The 17348-nt window shown below is 48.8% G+C and overlaps 1 protein-coding gene across 9 annotated transcripts in view; it reads right to left on the bottom strand.

Moving 5' to 3' along the window:
- Positions 1-17348, bottom strand: part of CUX2 (cut like homeobox 2) — a 69163-nt gene that overhangs the window by 45157 nt on the left and 6658 nt on the right. The gene's annotated exons all lie outside the window — the stretch shown is intronic.

Raw genomic sequence — 17348 nt, 5'->3', positions numbered from 1 at the left:
TATCCCCATTTATAATGTTCGATACATGGTCTGAAGACTTCTCTCCTCCAGTAATTACATGCAATGCTTAGATGGATGAAACTGGGAGGGTATATTATGTGATTATGCTGTATTTTCCAAGGGTCTGCCCTGATTTCACCCCCCGGAGTGGTCAGCTGTCGCCTGCACCCCACACCCAGAAAGGGCTCAGCTTGCTTTTTGGAAAGCAGATGGGTTTGTGAGGTAACACCACCATCCCAACCTCCCTTTGCCTTCACTGGGGTACCCCTTCATCCCAGCACGGATAGCCAGGAATATCACCAGAGCGTACCCACCCAGCACAGACCCCATCTCTCTTCTATCCATCTCCAGCCAGCACTAAGCCAGGAGGAAAATTGAGGGTTTTCCCATCTTTCTGTAGGTAACAGCATCGGCTGCCGTGGCTGCCACAATAAAACCATTTTCATTCCAGCTTTGCCCATATGCGGGGCCAGGAGACTACTTCATCCCCCTGAATCCTGTAAATCATCTTAAAGCCATCCTTGCAATTTATAGGTAGGACATTAAACATTATAGCCACTGACGGCATCAAATTACACTTGAAAAATTGAGTTCTGCCGGAAAATGAATTTAAAAACTAAATTAAATTAAAACCTAACTAAATTAAAATTAGGTTTCTAAACTAAAATGACTTTTTAATATTTTCAGGAGGGGAAAAAAACAAAAACTCCACTACCCTTCTGTCAACTAATAAAATTTGTCAGTGTCTTTTAGAGCTGACAAGTCCTGTCTAAGAGCAATTCTGGTTATGCTGCATAATAAATAACTGGAATAGAAAAAGGTGGTGGTGGACGGGACAATCAACTGTACCATCTCGACTCCTTCGAAGGGGGCTGGGAAAGGAGAGACAGCCCCCAAAGCAGTTAAAAAATAATAATAATTCAACACAATTTTGAGCAAACAGCTGGATGGGGCAAATCCAGCTGTGACCACTCTGCTCCAGTGATGCCAGTGCAGCCCCGGGCACTGGTCGTGTTTGGGGACCATCACAGCTCATGGGTCATGTATCATCCCATGATGGTGTTTGGCCAGGGGTGTTGATGCAGGACCCAAGGGATTGGGGAAAAGATATATCTAAATGCCCTCATTCCTAGGAACGAGGGCATTTAGATATATCTTTTCCCCTGGTCCATTCCCTGCCAGATCTGCAGGGACTCATCACACCCTACAAATTTCAGTCAAGTCTCATGCAGATGGGGACCATGGACCACAGCATCCTCCAGATGCAAGCTGAAACATCAGTGATGAAGCACCACCAGATACCACCTACTAGGTTTGCCTCATGCTCGAGGCTCCAAGCCATCAGCTGAAGCTTCCTAAAGTCTTTCCCCAGTCGTTAATGGCGTAATTAATTCATCCCGCTTTTTAAATAGCGTTCGATGTATGAGCCTGCCTGCTCGCATCTTGATCTCGTGTTGTCAGGGCTTTGATAGAGGAGATACATAAACAGCCTGGGTGACCATACGTCTATTGATTATTAGTGCAGGCAGATTTAACATGAACACCGTAACAGGACAAATCCAAACGAGCTTTAGGAGACTAGAGAGATCAAGCATGCAGCAAGCAGGTCTACACAGCCTTGCTCGCTAATTCCCAGTATCCAGGAGGAGTTTGCACGTATTTTGCTCCTGCAAAAGCATCCGGAGGAGTAATGCCAGGTGGGATGCTGCCAGGTCCCAAACTACGGTTCTCATAGCTTGAGCCGGGGAATAGAGGCTCAACCAGCAACAGCAGCACCACATCCCTTTTTAACCGTTCTTTTTTATCTCTCGGTATTATTTATTGCTCCGTTAAATTGGCAGTTCCCTCGATGGGGAACATTTCCCCCTCCCAACTCTGTGCTGCTTCACAAGATGCCAGACTCGGGGGCTAGCCTGCTAGACGCCAACCCCATGGTCCTCTTTCAACAACATTAATTATCTTGAGCTTTCCATAACAAAACAAAAAAAAATCTTGATCCCACTGGCTGCCAATAGTGGAGAAGCTCACAGAGGGAAAGGCTTTTATCTTCACATCTCAGAGAAGAGCCTCGTGTTTGATCAGTCAGGGTTGGTGGTTTTTTTTTTTTCTTCCCTCTTTGTACATTTTGAACTTTATAGACTGATTCATTCCTCCTATCATGGTAAACTGCTGTGTATACTCTTGAGTGTTGACTTGATTTTCTTTCTATTAAAAAATAAATATCTTCATAAGAAATTAAAAGAGCTTAGTACATCTTGCTCTGTAAGCAAGTTGGAACGAACCTCAGTCTGGAATAGTGGGATGGCAGAGGGGAAAGAGGGGAGTTGAAAAGATTTCTTTATTTTAAATTAAAGTTCAGGATTAAAGGCATCAGGCTTCCAAGAGTTATTGTGAAAGCCTTTTTAAAAGTCCCAAATAGATAGTCCATAATCTCCTTTTAAATGGCTAAATTTAGAACAAGAAACCCTCCAGCCCTCCGAACTCCAGCCCTCCACGTCTGGCACAGAGCACCAGCGAGGGCTCAAGACTTGGGATTTTTTTAATACAATCACTGTTTCACAAACACCAAACAAGATTTACGCTGGTTTTGTAAGCCCTGTGTCCACAAAGCCCAGCTTTTCTGGCCTCAGTATCAACAGGATAACAAATAAGTGCCTGTCCCCGCTGCCCATCAGCACGAAGGATGAAAGTCAGGAGAAAAAGATTGGAGCCATCGAGTTCAAGTTAATTTCTCCAGCTAGGCAGGGAAGGCAGAGGCAGGCACCATCCCCAATATCGACAGGCCAGATCAAAGATCCCATTTATTGTAATTTATTCCCTACTTTTTCATTTCGCCAAATTATCTTAACCGTTACCTCTTATCACAGATCAATGTGCTGGCTGGCAGAAACTCTGCGCTGGTCACAGAACACAGTTTACATTTTACTTTCTACCTTGCAGTTTAAGCTCCATAATTACGTCTAACAAATAAAGGATTTGACTGAGTTCGCAGCTATTTCGGATAATAAATGCTTCCAGATTTATGGTAGTTATTCATGCAAGGACTACATTACATGTAAATCAATACCATAAAGAACAATTTGCTAAAAATATAAATACCATGTTTAGGCTTTAACGGTATTAGCAAAGTGGGATTCTTCGTAGCTGTACGTAAAATAACTGCACCTGTTGGAGTGCTCGAGCTGAGATCGGAACAGTGCTCGATGCTAGTCCACCCTAAAAATAAGAAATACCAGCAACGCCTGCTCTTCCAAACCAGCTCCTGAAGCCCCAAGGGTCTGGGGGACTTTGCTCTCCACCCACATGGATTCTTGGTTACAGACATCACAAATCATTACAAAGAAATAAAACTAAGTGGCCATTAAATGCCAAATAACTTGCAAATAAATGCAAAAGCTGCTGCAAACCCACTTACAAGGAGATGCCAGCCTTCTGCAGAGACCTGCCCCGCTCCAGCCCCCCACCTCCCACGGCAAACCAGAGCTGGTCCCAGCGCTGCCATGGAGGTGGGTGCTGGTGGCTTTGGCCACCGTGAGACACACACCCAGCCTGACCATCACCTGCAGTCTCTTCATTTGGCGGCTTGCAGGGGAAGATAGCAGACACCTGGAGTTTATTTTTTGTGGTGGTTTTTGGTTTTCTAGCTCTGGCCGGTGCAGGGCATCCCTGTCCCACAGCCGGCGGGCAGGTGGGATGTGCTGCCCGCACCCAGGCAGGATGGGCGCAGGGAGAAGGACCCTTCCCCACAGGACTGAGGGCTGTGCCGAAGAGAGACATCTCTCCCTGTAACTACATAATTCAGAATAAAAAGCCGAAGCTTGAACACAGCACAATTAATGCAGGAAGAATCGATTTCTGCACGGCACCAAGCTGGCTCATTAATTCCAGGTGCTCCTACAAGCAAATTCCAACACCGGCCTCCCTGCAACCGGAGACAAACGGAAGAATATCGAAGGCTGAAATTCCTTCATGCACTGACCTTTCATCACCACGGAGCTTCAAAAACCATGCGCCGTCCACCGCTCCCCCTCCTCAAAACCCACATTTTGGCTCCTGGCATTGCAAAGCCACCTGAGCTGTCCTGGGAAGCACCAGCGCAGGTCTGTGGGTTCAAGGGCAGCGCTGCCTGCATCCTCCTGCCCGCCTCTGCCAGGGGCTGGGGCGATGCTCGGTGCAAGGGATGCATTTTCGGATGCAAGGGATGCCTTTTTGGATGCAAGGGACCAGCCACCTCCACATGTCCCGGCTCAGCCCCTGCCACCACATTCTTGCAAAACCCCTCAGCCTGTTCACAAACACCCTCCTCCCTCCAGCATGGGTGCTGGCAGCAGTGGGGAAGGGGGTCTCTGAGATTTTGGGGAAGCTGCTGGAAGTCACTTAACTTCCCACAAACCGTCAGAGACCGACATCACTGTCCCAGTGCCACCCAGCCAGCAGAGCATCTCCCCATGCCAGGAGTCTGTGGCTCAAACAGCCCCCAGGGATGGGCAGACCTGGATGCAGGAACACAGGTCACACAACCAAAAAATAACCCCGAGGTGGGCAAAGTTGTGCCAGGGTCCGCGCGGCTGGAGGAGCAAAGAGGCTGTAATCCACCCAGGAGCTGCAGGTATGGGCATAGGAGACAGTGGACCAGCCAGCCTGTCCCCCCTGCACCCAAAGCATCCCCCATGCACTGTATGGGACCACATCCCTACACAGGGTTGGATGCAGCGGACAGCAGGGAATGCAGCAGCAACATTCCCGCTGTAACGAATGCCAAATCTGGTTTGCACTTGATAGAGCCTGACAAGAGCAACAATCAGAGATTAGTAAGAAAACTTCTTGCTTTTCAACAAAGGTTAATAAATAGTGACAGCATTAAGTCTCTTCTGATTAACTATGCTGAAAGATATTATTGCCGTTTGTAACACAGAATCATTATTGGATTAAGCACAGTGTATAAAAATGAAATGTGAGGTTTAATCTCAAATGCAGACTCTCTGTGCTCCAACGCAGACCGGGCAACTTGCAAAAGCTTCCTTGTATTAAATTCCGTAACTCAGTCTGTGGAGAGATACCATCTAAACTGCATCGCCTTTCTAGGTTTTGGGGGATTTTTTTTTTCTCCCCCTCTTTCCTCGACTGTAACAAAGCCACCGTGACTTGAGAAGCATCTAAAAATGAGCCACATGTTCTGGCTAAAATTAAGCCCAAATCCCCTGTCATTTCCAAATACAGCATCTCCCAGGGAGGATTTCACTGCACTCCAGCCCCTGGCGTGGAGCAGGCAGGATGAGGGCAAGGAGCAGGAATTGCTGCTCTAATTAAGAAGGCACCACATTAAGTGCTTCTGTCCATGCGTAACCACCTCCATGTTTCCTTGCCCTATGGATCTGGGCAGAGACATCCTGAGGGACAATGCTCGAGGGCAAGGCAGGGGACAAACCCAGTGCTGGGGTCCCCAGCAGCGGGCATCCCAGCACAGCCTGCAGTGGCAGCGAATGGTGATGGAATGGATCCTAGCCAGTGATGGGGTGGGATGGACAGGGAGGGGACCGTTCCCAGTGCCTCAGTCCTGGGATGAGCTGCCAGGAGAGGGGACATGATCCCATGGTGTCACACTTCCTAAGGGACATCCCACTCCAAGTGCCAGGCTGTGCTTGCTGCAGCAGTGGCTTGGAGAGAGGACACTGGATGGGACACGGGATATGGGATGGTTCAGTTGGAAGGGACCTACAACAATCACCTAGTCCAAGACGTTTAAAGGAAAAAGATTTTCTGAGAAAACAGTTAAAAGCAAAACTCCCGAAGTGAGAGGACCGAACACAGCACCTCGGCTGACACCACTCCTGTCTGTACAGCAGAATGGGAAGAGAAAACCTTCATATAAACCTCAGGATTTGCTGAACCTAACAATTTCCACACATCACAAATTCTCTTCAGCTGCTCACAGGGCATTCGTGCCCAAACTCGACACTCAAAATAGATAGAAGGTGCTGCTTCAGTTAATTAGAATTACTTGTGCCAAATCCAGGCATAGTACAGCCCAATGCCAATGGAGTTATGCCAGGGAGGAATTTTACCCATTTCTACTCAAAATTGTATATTGAAAAAGAAAAGCTCATGACTGAGCAGAATTTTGTCAGCCTGGGAGTATGTTTGGGATTCCTCCCTCCAGCCTTCCCACCAGGATTCAAACTATCTCCAGGCTTGGCCAGCAGAAAAATCAGGGAGGGAGAAAAGATGCATCCACTGCCCAGAGAAATGATGAGATGGAGAAGTGGGGACCATTGCCCTGCAGACCCCACCACAGCCCCAGCATCTCCTGGAGCTGTCCTGGATGCAGCCACGGGGCAGGACTCTGCGTTGGCACCAAACCACAGAGTCCCCAAAAGGGCTGCCTGCTCTCACAGTTCATTTAAAAAAAAAAAAGTTAATAGTAGAAGTGGGGTTTTTTTCCATGGAAAACATCACTTTTATGAAAAACAGGATGATTTTTTCTCCAAAAAAGGCACTTCTGAAGATGCTCTCGCTTGAAATACTGGGAAAACCAAATCAGAACATCTCCCATAAGAGAAAGTTTCTAGGAGGATTCTTTCACATTTATCGTTTGTATTGTTGGTTTTACGCCTACCTTATTTCACTGCACGGCACTGGGGCTAGTTTATAACATCACGTAATAGTTTAACTCTTCTTATATTTTTTCCCCTGATTTTTATTTTTTAAATCATTAAAAGCAGCTGCTGCTTCACACCAATTGAAACCCCTTATCTTCTTTTCCGGATGAAAGGGGGCTGTGTTTGTTGTAATGAAACCAGTTTGCACCTAGATCAAAGTCTCCACTGTTTGCATCGTCGGAAAAGTGTTTGCCACTCGTGTCAAAGTGTCAAACTATTTCATTACCACGCAAAGCGGAGACACTTTGACTAGAGTAGATAAGATGTTTCCATCAATCAGCATCCAGAAACAGCCTCCCCATGATGATTAAAAACGATAAAATAATAAGGTAGTTTCAGCCACAGCATTCAAACTGCGGCTGTGTAATGAAGCAACATAGTAATAAATAACGGCATGAAAGCAAAGCCCAAGAAAAACACACGAGCATCCCATGACACTCCTTCTGGGGTCACCGGCCAAAGAGAAATTCCACTTGATGACCAGGAAAAATAAAGAACCGTGGCAAGGGGATGGCTGCTGCCAGCTCATCCCACCATCAGCCCCCAGTGCCCCAGTGCCCCAGGTTAGAGGTCAGAGTGTGGGGACATCCCCAGCCTAGTAGGTGGGAAAAGAGGAGTCAAGCCTGAGAAATGCCAGAAAACCTAAAAACAACTCAGGTCTCTGCCCATAGAAAACCAAACGCATAGGTGGGCAAGCCCACACCTTTGTCACCTTGCAGCCCGGGCACAACGGAGAGGAGGATGCACAAGGGGTGGTATGAACCAGAGGAATGTTACAATGCCCTCAGATAAGTCACCAGCCCGATGAACTGCATCCCAAGCCAACTTTTTCTGAGGCATGCCACCAGAAACACCCCAAGCAGCCTGCCCCGAGGAGCAGGCAGGGCTCGGGGACTTCCACACAGACAAGGAGCCACCTATGAAACCAGCACCAGGTCAGCAAAGTCCCAGGAGGGAGCTGGGACCCCTTGGATATAGCAAATAAAGACACCAGCAAGTTGGATTGTGTCCTAAGGGACTCATCACATGTGCAAAGAGATTTTGCATTTGGAAGAGACATAATTTAGTTAGGAAGATCTGAGGCGCCATCAGCCTCATCTCCTCCAAAAAGACCATGGAGTAGCTGCTGGTGGTCAAAACTGCTTTGGGGAAACACCCCTAAGATCTGTTCCTCCCTATTTCTGACCATTCCTCCCAAATCCATTTCTTGCAGCAACATGCAATTGGGGTCTACAGGGACACGAGACTGGGGGGCACTTGTGCTCGGTGCCGGGAGGCAGCAGGGTGTCCCCGCACAGCACCGTCCCACCAGCACCACCGAGCTGTACCAAAAGCAGCAAGCACACCACAAATGGGCTTGGGCATCCTCTCAACGGTGGGCACGACAACTGTGTCTGTTGAAGGGAAAACAGAGTTGGAAGCAGCAGCCAGCTGTGGTGGAGATTAAAAGAAAAGCCTGCTTAGACCTGGCAGCGCCGGAGGAGCCGTACGGGAACATTTCATCCCTATGTAAATACTGCCAGCGTGATGCCAGCAGAGCTGCCGGCTCCAAGACTGGCTAGAAGTTATCAGCTGAACAAATTCTGCTTGTTTAATTTTATATGCCTTCAGGCACATTCACCCTTCTGATTTTCCCCAAACGCTCTCTCTGGAGGAAGGCAACTTATTCCTTGGGTCCACGCTCCCGTAGGATCCACATGGATTTACAGAAGCAGAAGAGCGGCCGTGACACACCAAGGATGCTTCCCAGGTTAATTCAGGTCGGAGGCAAGCTCCTGGCCGGAGCGAGCTGTTGGGGGGTGCAGATGCTGATCCTCTCCGCTAACCTCTTTGCAAACTCCTCTTGCAAAATTGGTTTTTAGCAAAGCCACTTATCACCTTAACCATCTATTGATTCCCTGACTCCTGGCCAGAGCTCCCAGGATCCAGCTCAGCGCACGCAGGAAAAGCAGAAGAACATGACTGCAAATGAGGGCACTAAAGCACGTGGCAGCGATCACCCTGGAGCAAGCAAAGGCTCCTGACCAGCAGCAAAGGTGGTGGTCGGATGCTCGCCGGGGATTTCAGTGCCCTTGTCTTGTGGCAAACGCTGCCAGCCAGAAAACTTCTGCTATTTTTTTACCACATTCAGCAAAGACACAGATGAGCTGGCTCCATCCCACTGGACCCAAATCCTGCCCCCTGATGCAGCTCCGTGGGGACCTGCGCACCACTCCAGCACGCTGCCAGGACCCCCAGCTCCCACCGGGTAATTGCAATAGAGAATAAACAAATACTCCTCTCTCCCTCAGCATCCCTCTTCCAAGGAGACCTCCACATTATGGATGTGCCACCTAAATCCCAGCTCCGCAGCTGGGACTGCCTGGGAGCAGCTGGCGCCAGGACACGGGCTGCAAGCAGGAGCTCGCAGCCTCGCGCGCTTCCCAGCAGTATTGATCTCCCAGCAGTAACAGCCAGTATAATTTTGCTTAGCTTCAAATACCTGGTGATCATGAATTCTTTGGCCACAAGGTTATAAAGCATTCTCTAAAACATGAGAAAAAGATTAAGCCTGCTTATAGTTAATAATATACTGTATACTGTCTATCAAGCTGGCTGTTTGCTATTGAGAGCCTACTATTAGACACTTATTTAAAAGGCCTTTCAAGGCTTCCCAAGAAAGTGCAGTTATGCATTTTTTTTTCTGGCAAGAACTACTATAGATAAACATCAATTCGCTCCTGCAGATCACAGTCGCAGTAAATAAATTTTTCAGGAAGCTAAGTTCCATACAAAGCCTCCTCAAAGCTCCCATTTCACACAACATCAATGTTTGGCCTCTGAGAAATAAAAAGCTCTAAGGTTGCTTTATCCACAGCTAAATTATCAATTGTAGCTGCTTAAGAAAAAAATAAAAATAGGGTATTTCAATGAGACATCAGTGTGGGAGGTAAACAACACGGTTGCTAGATGGTGATGCCGGTTCGAGAAAAAATGGGGAAAGACGGGGATTTTGTTGGCGATTGATCTGGACCCTCCGCGCCGGCAGCTGCAGCCCCAAATGCATCACTGCGGCTCCGCGCTGGCGCTGGTGAAGAGGGAGCAGCCAGCTTCGGGCAAGCTCAGCAGCCAGTGCTTGCGCTATTTTCTTTTATAGCTTTTTAAAGTAGCAGACTGGGATTATCCATTATAAAACACTTGTCACCAAAAAAAACCCCACACCAGTTATAACCGTAAAAGCCGCAGCTCCTCGGATGGCTTGTGGGCTGCTCACAGAGGCGGGATGGAGGGAGAGCCACTGGCACCCGGCTGAGCCCACAGCAGCCGCACCGGATTGTACCGACTCAGACAGCTGGAAAGGAGTTACAACCCATCGGAGCCCAAAAGTGCTTCTCCAAGCAGCTCACGGGGATCCAGCCATGGGATAGGAAGGGAGGGCAGAAAAGCATCCTGGTTCACCTCTACCTAAGGATGCCCTTGTAATTTGGCGTGGCAGAGGCGGCACGGCTGCTGAGCGGCAACCCACAGCGCTGCTGCCCGCTGCCTGGCCAAATAACGCAGTCCTTGGGGGGCTCATCCAAACCCCCAGCTCCGGGACTCGCTGGCGCTGTCAGAGCCAGGACCGTGCTAATACTCAGGATGCTCCATCTGCTCTTTAAATAAAGAGATGCTGGGCTCCGTTATCATTTAATTATTGGCCTAAAAATAAAAAGACTGAAACACAGAAACCCTTCCAGGCTCAGGTTATGCATGCTGGTTGGAGGGGGATTCTTTAATAACATAGCCAAGGGATGGGGAAGAAGAAGAGGACTGCTGCCAAAAGGCAATCCACAGGTACCCCATTAGCAAAAGCCAATGAACCCAAACACCCTGTGGTGCCTAAAATTGTTGGAGCTTCGTATCTAGATAAACAGCTTAAAAATCAAGGAGGAAAAAGGACAGGACTACGTGGTGGTCTCAGTAGCTCTAGATCAAACCAGCTCAGCTTTCGAGCAACAGACGGAGGATTGCACCAGCCAGCCTTGGGACTGGCGCAAGTACAGATTCATAGACCCAACGTGAACCCTGAGCTGCAAAACTCCTTGCATGCCCTGAAGCTGCAGGCGAAGCAGCACAGCACCATCCCCAAACCCACCGGTGGGGCTGGCTCCCACCACACCGCACCCGCGGGGCGGCAGGACTGGCCCCGGCAGTCTTTTGGGTCAATCTTGGCCAGGGCAATGACATTAAAACTCAGGGACCCATCAGCAATTCATTTACCCAGTTGCTAAACACAAGGGCAATTTTGAGAGTTAATAAGTTACCAGAGGAACCGCTGCCTTTCTCAGGCACAAGGACTGAGCAGCTCCCCACTGCCCGACGCTGAAGACTGATCATCTCCATCGATGCCTTCTAAGCACCTCTTATTAAATAAAAACCAGGTCAGCTGCCCCTCTACTCTTCACAAAAATGTTCTTCTTTCAACCTTTCTCAGAAAATAACCAGCAGACGCTCAACAGAGATGTGCGTTTGCCATCGCTAAAATAAACCTAATTTCAAAGTCGTGAACTTGTGACGCCCATTGCTCTCCTGAAAATAACACCGCCAGGGATGATATAATATGCATATTTAACCTTCTGATATTGGTGATGTTTTTAGCAGGAATTGCTATATCGCCCATGCCGGCTGGCAGGCGCAAGAGCCCATAAGCTATTGCAAACACCTCTTACCTGCAGCGCTATTTCCATGTTAAGGAAACAAGCCCTTGGGCTTATGGCACTGTTAGAACACCAGGAGCTGTGAAGTCCCACAGGAGACCTCAGAGCGTGGCTGGTTGTGGCCAAACATCAGTCAACACGGGGGACACGGGGACGGAATAAGTGACGGCACCCAGCGGGAGCTGGAAGCTCATCCCCACGCTCACATCCCATCGCTGGCATCCCCACCACTGGCCAGAGGCTCAGCACGCTTCTCCTGGTGCTTAAACCACTACCCCAGCAAACCAGCAAAAAACCTACATATGTAAATTCATAAATACGCCCAATTTTAAATAAAAGACAACCGTTTCAAGAAGAAAAAAAAAAAAAAGGAGAAAAAAACCCTGCCAGGAGTGAGCCCCCACGTAGCCATGATCTTAATTGATCTGTGGCAAGAGGGAAAATATTTATTTAGGTTAAGGAGACTGCCAGAAGGCACAAGGCTTAAAAGTGAAATCCCAAAGCACCCAGGGCAAAACTATGCAAATTACCATCACAACCGAGTTCTTATCCATACCAATATCTGCCAGCAACAGCCGTCCCCAGCCAGCCACTACGGCGTCACCTGCACTCCAGTGACGCTCTTCCCAAAGTTGTATTTACAAGAATTTTACTTTTTCTGTTACTAAAAAAAAAAAAAAAGTTTTTCATTTTCAGTGCTTGTTAACACTTGCTTCAATATTTTGACCCAGCGGATTGCATTTAGGGGGAGAAAAAGAAAAAAGAAATAGTATTTTATGCATGTCTTTACAAAAAGAAACACATGCAGTTGTCAAGATGCAATGCAATACTGCAATGCAATCCCAAAAGCAAGTCTGGGATTCTTTTTGTATCCTAACTAATTAAAAAAAAATATTATATATATATAAAAATTTAAAAAGCACCTACCCAGGCCCCTACCCAGTATTTGACTTCTCAGGGAGATCCAGCTTTTCTAGTATTAGTGAGGAAATCAAAGTTATTCCCTCTGAAACTTTGCTCGCACCCAGGAATTTGGCCAGGACGCCTCCACATCCCGCCAGAGGTTGTCCCCTGCTCTCCCAGCACCCACAAGCTCATCTTGAAGGTGCTCCTTGGTGGCCCTGGGGGGTGGAACATGCAGGGATGCTGGGGAAGGGGTGAGCCAAGCACGCCAAGGTGCTTTTCTAGATAAGATTTGGCGATTGGTAAGTAAATGTTTTTTCCATCGATAATAACAGATAGCTAAATCAAAGCTTCAGCGTGCCCTCGGATCTCTTAAACAGCACGATGGATTTCCTCCCGAATCAGTAGAGGAATCAAATACCTGGTGCGAAGCTGCGGATAATCCCACAGATGTATTTTGGGGGAGCCGGGGCAGGGGGAGGCGGGTGGCAGGCTCCAGCCCCTGCGAGAATTTGCGTATTAGTAAAAACAAACAATCCTGTAAATAACGAGCCCCTCGTCCTGTCTCCACCACGCTACTCTTATTGAGTGAGTCAGATGTTCTGCTGATTAAAAATTGATCCATTTCAAAATCTAATCAACAGAATAGGATTCTTTCATATGTTATCAAGGCAGCTGCTGACAACAAAAACCAAACCTGTTATTAACCCATGAACCCCGATGACCTGAACCTGGCTGGGCTCTGCAACTGTAAATTATTCAGTAGTCCAAGAGCAATACCCGTAAGCCTGATGAATTTACGCCCCGGCCAGAGCCAGTGGGGGTTAAAGCCAATATCACAGACCCAGGGGTCCCTGGGGACACGGTTCATGACACGCTGCCACTCTGTGTCATGCCTGGGAATACATTACCGGCGTCTGCTCAGCTTCGCCTTGCAAGTGTGTAGCCCTTTTTTTTTTTTTTTCCTCTTTTATTTTTTTTCTTCTGGTTTTGTATTTTAGGTTTTGGGGGCTTTTTTGTTTGTTTTGTGTTTTACATTACTTGCTGGATTCCGCACGGCACTGCCAGGCCACCACTGCCAAGCAAAATTCATGGAGCAAATAGCTTGCATCACTGCTTTAGCCACACCAGCATTGCTGCTTCTTCAGCCATGGAGGAACAGGAAAACTGACGGAGCAATGGGCAACTTTCTTCTTCTTTAATTTTAATTATTATTTTTAATCCCCGCTTGCATTCCTCACCCACCTGCTCAACACAGTGATGGAGACATGGCAATGGGTTGATGCCACCGCTGGTATTACCCTGCGAGCTGCCTCTTGGATCTTGTTTGATGGGCTGGCGACACTCCCCCAGGGTCACACCATGCCCAGGCGACACCCAGCTGGCATGGAGCAGGCTCAGCTCTGCCCAGCACCAAGCCTGGGCACTTGCATGTGGCTGACATCCACCTCCCAAAAAAAAAACCATTCACCCAAAGGCACCCAGGATGTGGAGCAGCCCCAGCCTCACCACAGGCTCCGACTCAGCACCACTGCCAGCACCCAGCGCGAGCCAGGACTGCCACCGGCCAAGCCACAGCAGCATCACTTGGCTCCCCAAGCCTCAAATCAACATCTTCCAGCAAGTTTTGGTGGGAAGCAGCTGTTTTAAGTGCAGCTTTTCATGCTCTTTGGGGTAAAGGCTCCCTGCCCAACACTGCTGAACACTTTATTTTCTACCCCAAGCTGCCCAGGTGCTGCCCTGGCTGCAGGCAGCACCAGCCTGATCCCACTGGACACAAGAGGCTTGAACCAGAATGGGGAAAAACTGGCACGGCACCACAGAAACCAAGCTTGATGATAACAATGGCTCTTCTCTTAAACCAAAATATATTTATAAGTTTAATGACTCTCTGACCCCTCCTTAAAGCCCAAATAACCCTGGGGAACCCCCGCAGACTGGCTGCACTCAGTCCCAGCTGAGTCCATTACCATCCATCACCCCACAATCCTAGGGGGACCCAGGGGACCCCAAATGGGACGGTATGGCTAAAAACACCAGACAGTGACTTTTTCTCCCCTGACATTAAGTCCAAAATTATAAAAGTAGCACAGAGAGCTGCTGGCAGGGGCAGCACCCACAGGGATGCTCCCCAGCCACCCTAGAAGCAAAGCCTGGGCTCCTCTCCAGCAGGGATTTTGGAGAGCCGTGTTCTCCCCAGCACACCGAAGTGTCTCGAGTCACAGCCCGTCCCCAGGGCCCTGACGTCAGTGAGCAGACGTCACCTCCATTGATTCTGGATCCAAATTCGATTCTGAATCCAAAATTGAAGGCGTCGGGGCTGGGGGCATGAGGGCAGAGCACAGCTCCCTGTATGCAGGGGTGGGAGAAATAAAAAAGCAGCAGCCACTGGGCAGCAGGTACCAGCCCTGCCAGCGAAAAACACAAGCAGAGCATTTTTGTGCTGTTTTTCCCTTTCTTAAAGCCTCCTCACTTCAAGGCTACTGGCTGGACATCCTCAGGCGCCACAGCTGGAGCAGGGTGATTGCCCACATAACTCCTGGACCGGGGCTCTATGAGCCCCCCAGCTATGGGGGACCTGGATTAAACCCCCCACAGGCTGCAGGCCCGCATTCCTCCTCACGCAGGGTCCTGCCCAGCTGAAGCCAGGGCTGCAAGGATGTCCCCCAGCAAGACCTGCCCATGCACTTTAGCATCCTTACAGGGATGCCACCCAGTGGGATACCAGAGTGATTCCAACATGAAGAACGCAGCAGGGTTTTGCCTCTTGGTCAATCAGATATTCTGTATAATTTCGTTATATTACAAGGTAGATATTGGGGAACAAGTCATGGAAAAGAAGCTGAGCACAGGCTCCAGCATAGGAGCAGCCCCATCCCATCCCAGCCAGCGCTCCATTCCCATGATCTGCAGGGATGCACACAAACAACCACTGGTTTGTTTCACCATCATCACCACCACCACCACCACCACTCTGGGGGCTGCGGTGGCTCCCTCGGCACTGCCAGGGCACACGGGCTCACCCAGCACCGACCATCCACCCCTCTGCTCCCTCCTCGCTATCTAATAATCACACTTGTGCGAAGCCATTGCCGTACATAAGGAAAAGAGAAAACATCCTTGGAGAGCCTAACAATCAGACAATTTTTAAGATCATGGAGCATTAAACCATTCCCAATAGGGTTTACTAATCAAACAGCCAAATCCTTCATAACCAACCAATCCCTACAGAGCAATTAAATCCTTCCCCTTTAAAACACTTGGCACGCTGTCTGGGGAGAAAAAGAAAAATTTGCAAAATTCATTTGATAAATTAACCAGGGAAAAGAAAGAAGTGAATCAAGCTTTGTTCTTTTCATTTTTTTTAATTATGGAATTCACAATGCCTGAATAATGTTTAATAAGAACTATGAAAATTCCTAACAGTATTACAACACAACACAAAAGAATTAACCTGGTTACCGTGAAAAATTGCATATTTAATTAAGAACAGAGAGTTCAAAACTATCCAGAGATTTCAAAAGTACCGTTGCCTAAGGGGCTAAATTACACGCTCGCAGTGCTGCTAACAGGGCTGGAGCACGCAATCATTACCCAAGTGTCCCCATTAAGTGACAATGGGCAGATGACATCAAATTCATTTCAAAAGCAACAGGAATTGAAGCATTCGCTTGGGTAGTGGAAGGGAAAGCGACTATCCTGCTGGTATAAACCAGACCCCTTGTTGATAAAGGCAATAATTAAAGAATAATGTTAATTAGCTGCTTTTATTTGAAAGAAAAGTGCAGTGGCAGGAGACGCTAGCTCTGTGGCGTGTGCCAAGCAGAGAACGGAGCAGGCGAAGCTGCTGGCCTTGGATGACTGCCCCATCCTGGGTGCCAGGACACGTGCCGGGGCCATGCCGTGGGCTGGGTCCCACCGGCCCCGGGCGCCCCCCTGCTCCGCCAGGGCTGGGGGCAGCTGGTTGGGATCAGCAGAGCACAGCCCACCGTCCATGCCAGAGGAAGGGAACCAGGGCACCCCGCTCCGGCATCAGCAAACGCTCACGGGGGAGAGACCCCATGGAAGAGCCTTCACCAGCAACTCAGGCGCTGGATTCAGGACCCAAGGGTGCTGCTCAAGGGACCCCGCGGGACCCAGCACGATGCTCTGCCCCACCAGGGAAAGCGGTCAGCCACAGCACAGGGGTCCCTCAGAGCCTTCCTCCTGGAGGGCATCATCCTTGCCATCATCCACCCTAGCCACCACATGCAGCTGTACTGCAGACGAGCATCACGGGGGGAGGGTTTTAGCAACACCACCCCCCCAAACCATGCCCCTGTGGGGCAGAGCCCACCGCTCCCCCGCCGGACCCCACCGCTGCCCCCTTGGCCGAGAAACAGGAGGGATGTGGGGTAATAATTACCCAGCTCCCAGGGATGAAGCAATGTTTGCCAAGCGCTCCAAGAGCTGCAGACCAAGGCAGCTCTCCCTGTCGACGTGATTAATAAAGAATAGATGTCCTCTGCAGCCAGGCTAAGCAATAACACACCGGCTGCGGCTCCAGTGAGCGGCTGTGCTTACACCACACATTACAAGACCCACTGCCAGCACCAGGTAATATTTTATTATGTTATCCCGACGGAAGAAAACAAAGGATGCCCGAGGTCCTGACTCTGGTGTAAAACTGCAGAAGCGTTACCAAAGGCAACAGCAGCGTGCTCAGAGCGGCTGACGCACGGCACAGCTCCCACCAGAGGAATATTTACACGGGGTTCAAATTGGTTATTTACTTTTTTAGAAATCTGCGTTGCAGAAGAACTAGCTAGCACGCACACACCAAGCAATTAATATTAAAACGGCCATGCGTTAGCAGCAAGTCGCTTAAACTGCGGCTAAATCAATACTCTGGGGTCCTGTTGCAGCTTTGGGGAAATCATTAAGTGCTACACCAAAGTAGTCAAAAAAATAATTACACAGCAAGGCTGTATTAAAAAAAAAAAAAACAAAACACCACACCACACTGAAACCATTTTGGAAGGTGGTGTCGGCTTGTTCAGCTATGGGAAATCGGGAAGCTCAGCTTGAAAGAAAAAAACACCAATTGAGGGAATACTGCAAAGCAGCTCTT

This window comes from Falco rusticolus, chromosome 1, assembly GCF_015220075.1.
Source record: "Falco rusticolus isolate bFalRus1 chromosome 1, bFalRus1.pri, whole genome shotgun sequence".
NCBI classification, from domain to species: Eukaryota; Metazoa; Chordata; class Aves; order Falconiformes; family Falconidae; genus Falco; species Falco rusticolus.
The sequence above is the reverse complement of the archived record's forward strand: the minus strand, read 5'-3'. Positions and strand labels throughout refer to the sequence as shown.